This window comes from Dipteris shenzhenensis, chromosome 18 (assembly GCF_047967505.1).
Source record: "Dipteris shenzhenensis isolate YYH24624 ecotype China chromosome 18, Dip_SZ_1.0, whole genome shotgun sequence".
NCBI classification, from domain to species: Eukaryota; Viridiplantae; Streptophyta; class Polypodiopsida; order Gleicheniales; family Dipteridaceae; genus Dipteris; species Dipteris shenzhenensis.
In genome coordinates, this window is record NC_141613.1 from 31,944,364 (window position 1) to 31,950,742 (window position 6,379).

Sequence of the window (6,379 nt, forward strand, 5' to 3'; positions counted from 1 at the left end):
TAATGTTTCAAAGTTTAATGGAGTGAGGGCTCTCTTTCTAGTTGTTCGGTTTGTTCTACTACTGGCACTGTTTTGGAGTCTTCTAGTGGTGGATCTTCTATGGAATCTATTCTAGTTAGTGTTGTTTGTTCAGTTCCTGGTGTTCGAGTTTTTGTTGTTGATAAGAGTTTCAGGGATGTGCAAAATATTGAATAAAGATGAGGATTTCTTCAAGGAAATGGTGTGTTCTGCCCTGATGAATTTGACAGTTCTATGGAGCAGATTAGTGGTGGTAGAGGTTCTTTGAGTTAGAATGTCACATTCTTTTAAGGGTTGTAACTTAACTTTTGCGGTGGAGGCCATGTGATACAAGGAGATGGAGGCGGTGGGAAGCTATAGTGGATATTTTGGGTAAATGTAGTTCAAGGTTGGTTTAGTATAATATTTGTCAGAACTTCCATTTTTGGCTTTTGATATTTGAATATTATATGAATTTTGGAATATGCTTTTGATGTTACCTGTTGTTGTGGGTAACGTTTATATTAATATAAAAAAATGTTTAACGTTAATTTTGTTGTGTTATTTGCTATGTGTTTAATTTTTACTGGTTGTTTTAGTTGGTTTGGGATTGCATGTCGATTGGAAGATTGTTTTGCTAATTATTTTCTGGTGGAGAATGGTGACGTGTTGGTATGTGGTTGATTTATTTTACAGCTACTATGTATTGTTTGTTAATTCTAGATCAGAAATGTTGTTTATCTAACAGTCGAGATTTAATTCCACCCGACCTCGAACCTTGACAAATGATAAAGCATCTAGGTTGCTAATCAAAGAAGAAAACTGGTTGCAACAAATGTCCATGAGGACATGCTAGAACTTCTGTATCATGAAAGGCCAAGAAAGCTTGAAGTGAGTAAAGAAGAAAGAACTCGGTGACAAGGAAGTGCACTAGTCGTGAAGAAGGGTGAAGAAAGTGGAGCAGGCTAAAGGGAACCATGTGGAAAGGCCAAGACAAATGAAAAAGTAATAGTCATGAACTTGAAAGAGAGTCGTGACCAAATGGAAGACTTGCAACTGAGCGTGATGTCCAAGAGGAAGCTTCAAGCGAAGACAAAAAAGCATGAAATGTTGTAAGTGGAAGCATGGCAATGAAGCATGAAAGGTGGTAAGTGGAAGCATGGTGATGAGGCAAATTCTAGAAGCTTGGGAGGGAGGAAGGGTGGGGGGGGGATATAAAAGTGTGTAAAAGTAAAATGTGTGCATGCATGCGTGTGTGTGTGTTTGTCCTATCAAACATCTATCCTACTGTACTACTGGACCAATTTTCAGTGTCAAAGTAAATCAATTTCAAGAATCTACTATTGCCCTTTTCAAACACCTAGTAAGAGTAGTCCGTTGATAACCAACCTCTCAATACCGCATAAGTGAGAATAATCCATATCATACCATTCCTCTTAATAAGGTGTCAAAGTGAGAGTCAATTATTATACTCACATTTATGTTAGTACATTGCAGAAAGTACAACGATATTGATGCCTAGACTCCAATAGAGAGTTCAATCTTAATCTAGCGGTACTTGGAGAAAATCCATTGTAGAGTGCTCCTCGAAGTTGCCAACACCATGTCTTCATGCCTTAGATTTTCTAATGTAAACCTGATGGAGAGGTATGCCGACTCACGTGGTGCCATCACAACACAATGAAAGTTAGAACGTTTCATTCATGCTGTGGAAGCCAAGCTTCAATGCTGGCACACAATTGTTATCCATGTCACTCGATCTAGATTAGTATTAAACAAATCTTGGCATTCTCGCATTTCAATGGCAATTAAAGGTTGGCATCTAGAAATAATCAATGTTAATCTCAAGTTCAAGAAAAAGACAAAATGAATCTCAAGTCTAAGGAAAGTAATGAAGTAGTACTTGCATACAAGCACATGTTACCATACTGCTAGAATAATAAGAAGGATACTTAGGAAGAGTTCAAATTGAAAAGCCTTTTCTCCTTTTAATAAATACATTTACCTTCACAACTTCCCACATAGAGAAATCAAGGACTACAACAAGGATCCATGTTAATCATCCAAGTATAGAGAACTCTTAAACAACTTTTTAAGAGGGCACCTTTAATCCTTTTCTTAATAACATAATAATGTTAGGAAACTAAGATAAATAAAATGTCTCCAATTCTTGAATCATCAAACCATTAGATCAGGCACTCAAAAGAAGTCATAGTGAAAACATCATCATATATGTAAGTGCTCCAACCACACCAAGGCGTATGCCCAACATATTAAAAAATTCCAAGGCAAATAGTCCTTATGTCAAATCTCTTGTTATTAGTACTAATGATAGTATAAAACAATTAATAATCCTTATGTTGCATCTCTCAATTCTAGACAATCTCTCTTTGTATGTATAAGGACTACTTAGGGCATGGATATTTATCCATGTGCCATGAAGAAGTACTTAGGGCTAACTCCCCATGTAACAAATCAGGTTTTTAATAAGTGCACCATTCCTCCTTTGCAATGCGTTATTATTCTAGAGACTACAGAGTGGCATTTGAGCTGGAAGATCTCTAGTTTGGATAGCACAGAGTTGGGTAGATGTGGAGGTTGGCTGTGGTTCACCAAGTGGAGAGCGCTAGAACCTCTCTCTTTACAAGGAAATGGAGGAGGCCAAACAGTGCTAACCTTTTCATTCGAAGTTCTCCCAAATGGTCCATGAGTCAAGGTTGCAGGTCCAACACTCTAGATCTTCTCGTAATGTGGTGGAGTGGTTCTAATTCTCTTGCAACATGAGCTTGGGAGCTGTGTATGTAGTCCACCTTCACCATGTTCGTTTAAAGTGCATGGGATACTCCATCTTGGGAGTAGGGGGAGAGAGAGAGGGGGGAGGGAGATCTCAGATGTACTTCCCTATGGAATTACATATATGGTTCCCCCAGGCAAAAGAAGGGGGGGGAAATGGGCACATGGTTATTTCCTTCTTCATCCCCAAGTACCAATTTTTTATTACACTCTTCTAGTACTTCTATACTTTCCTGATAGTGTAGTGGAGATTCTCCAAATCTCTAATCTCAATGCCATTAGTAGGGGTAGGAGTACTCCCCTTTTCCAATAACTCTCAGTCCCTTTCCATCTTAGGCCATTATAAATTGTGTATAGTATTTTATCCATCACTGACAACCCTTTCAATTATTCAAGTTCTATCATGTAAAATTGGTGTTTTAAAAGTTTAATCAACCCTACAACTTCCCTTTGCTAATGGATAAAGTTCATACAATTACTTAGCCATGTTCCTCCATTATTTTCAGTATAATAAATCCATGTTGAATAATAAAAAGCATTATGGAGAAAACAATCATAAAAATCATTATCAAGTTCTAGAGGATGCAATAGCCTCTACGGGATGGAGCCTGTGCATAAGTGGAACATCATATTCTTAATGAAATACCTCAATATGATTTCCTACCTTCATGGGCCATCAATATGTTGACAAGCTTGAAGCACACAAGGGTCCCCAAAGGGATGTGTGTGTGTGTGTGTGTGTGTGTGTGTATTTTACCTAAAAAAGTGTGTACATGCGCATGCACATGTGTGCACATGTGCATACAATTCCTAGAGAATCACTCTTACATAAAAGCAATGAGAAGTATTCAAGTGGAAATGGTCAAGAATGTCCAACAAGATTTTGTAGTTATTGGGATAAGGTATTGTCACATAGATGTTGGAAAATGACTTTCCAAATCACAAGAATTTGTAAAAAAAGGATTGGGAAAAAAAGAGCGATGATATCATACTATAATTTCTTATAAAAGGACTTCACTAACAAAATGATGCTCCAAGTCCAAATTTCCTTCAAAGGGAGGATCTAATACCTATCACTTTCTCCAACTTAAACAACACAGAGCTAGTTTATGATGCTTTAAGATACTATCCCTCTCATGCATGAATAGATTATCAATCTCCTTCTTGAGAAAAAAAAATTGAGACCCTTCTTAAGATACTATCACCCTCATGCAGAAGTAGATCAGCACACTCCTTCTTGACATACTATCATCCTCATGCATAGATAGATTATTAAGCTTCTTCTTGAGAAATGATATCCTTGCTTCATTTTGTGCTTTATACATTGTCTACAAGACATGCCATGCATGCAAAGAAGTCCCAAAATTTTCATGTGAGGAGTAACTAACCTTTTTATTTACAAATATATCAAGGCAAGAGCTTGTTCATCACAAAAGTCCCATCTTCTTTGTTCAATTATAGCAGATACACTTGTGTAGGTAGTGCAATAGGAGCAGCATCTATGGGATGGTGTTCATTCCTCCTTTACAAGTCTCCATAAACCTTTGGCAACTAGCATGTTCCAAACCATGAAAATCCATAAGGTGTAACTGGTGCCATCAAGCTTGTCTTCTTGACACAAGGCTTCATCAAATAGGATATCAACCTTAGCTCTTGTTTAAAAAATGCACAAATTGCCCACAAATTTCACTTGCTATGAATGGTTTTTGCACCAAATAAATTCTCACTATTACATGACCACAAGCCAGGTCTTGGCTAAACAAGTGCATCCCGAGTGTACTTGTGAACAACTATCCCCATGGGACTATGTGGGCCAATAATAAAAGCAAACTAAGGCAAAAGAACCAAACTCTTGAGCGCAACTCAATACAACCCTTTACAAGTGCGTAAATCTACAAATTGCTCAACAAAACCTCAAAAGAATTTCAAGAATTTGAAAAAAAGAATAGTAGCCAAAATCCAAGCAATAGGAGAAATTTTGGACCAATCTAAATTCAAGATAACCCAGGTCAAATTATGGATTTTCTTGGATTTAGGGTGCAACCTAGGAACCAAGGTGCAAGAGAGCATTTGTCAGGAGAAAGAGGAATTTGAGAAACAAGAAGAATTAAGGGCATAGAAGGCCCCAAGTGCAGGGATCTAGGATTGGATAGGATACGAGAGTAGGAGGCTCTAGTGAGCCAAATAGGATGGGGTACATATTTGTCTAAGGCTCTCAAGAAATGAAGCCTAGAAGATTGCAATAAGGGTGGCTAGACCTAAGAAAAAACAAAAGTGATAAAACAAAAAACAAGTGGTAGTTGAACCACCTGATCGCTATGGAGTTTTCCTTTGAACATGCCTGGAGGAAGAACGAAATGCTAGTAGATCCAAATCAAAGAGCTTATCTTGCCCTAATACCAGATGTTGGAGAGAATGGTGAACACATAGAGAAACAATTTGCATTGCAAGATCATGTGTGAAACTACCAAAACGAGGATATATTGTCTACATACGCCCCCTAACTCTAAAACTGACCAGAAGGAAGAAAACCTCCTAACTAGAGGGGAAATTTGTCCCAAGGGTAGATTCACACCATACTACTCATAACCAAACAAAATTAGCATTGTAGTGGTAGTGGTAGTGGTAGTGGTAGTGGTAGTGGTAGTGGTAGTGGTAGTGGCAGTGGTAGTGGTACTAGAGGAATAGGAACAAAGACAAAGAAAATGGAGCTGGTGGTGGTGGTGGTGGTGGTCAGTGGTAGTGGTACTAGAGGAATAGGAACAAAGACAAAGAAAATGGAGCTGGTGGTGGTGGTGGTGGTAACCTGGGAGTGGTGGTGGTGACCGTGGAGAAGATGGTGATGGTGGTGGAGAGGATAGAGGTGGAATGCAAGTGGTGGTAGTCATGTTGATGATTTGAGAGTGGTGGTGGTGATGGGACAAAAGGTGGTAGTGATAGCATACAAGGTGGACATTTGGAGAAGGTGGAGGACTAAAAGATACTTACATAATGTATGATATGGCACAATATGTCAATGCAACTGAAGGTGGTATAGTGAGGTATAGACATTGAAACATGAGTGCAAGGCTGGGGTTTTAAATCGTCAAAGTGTAATGGAAAAAGGTGGGTAACTTTGCGAAAAGGTGGGAATTTCTGCTTTCAAAATTCAAAAGAAAGGGCATCTACTTTTGGCCATTCTTTCTTACTTCCTACCCAAAATAGAGCGGCCTAGACAAGCCCCCTTTATGGAGAAATGGAAGCCTTGAAAAGTTTCCCTTTATGATAAGTCAGTTTTTGGTATTGCAATATAATTTTGGACAAGTTCCTAGAATAGGTGCCAATATTTTCAAAACCTTTGTAGACTTTAGTTTTCCTTTATCCTAGGTCTAATAGTTGGATATTTATTTGATTCAACACTACTAAACATAACTCAGATGCATATCTGATGTCCTGCTTCTTTGGAGAGACAATTCAATTCTCTTATGAATACAGGAAACTTGGATTTGATGGTAGGATAGCCATGACACAAGATCCTAATGAGATCTTGATCATCTAGTGGGAATGGAAGAGAGATATGATGATCCTCTTCAGTAGTGCCATGATTAAA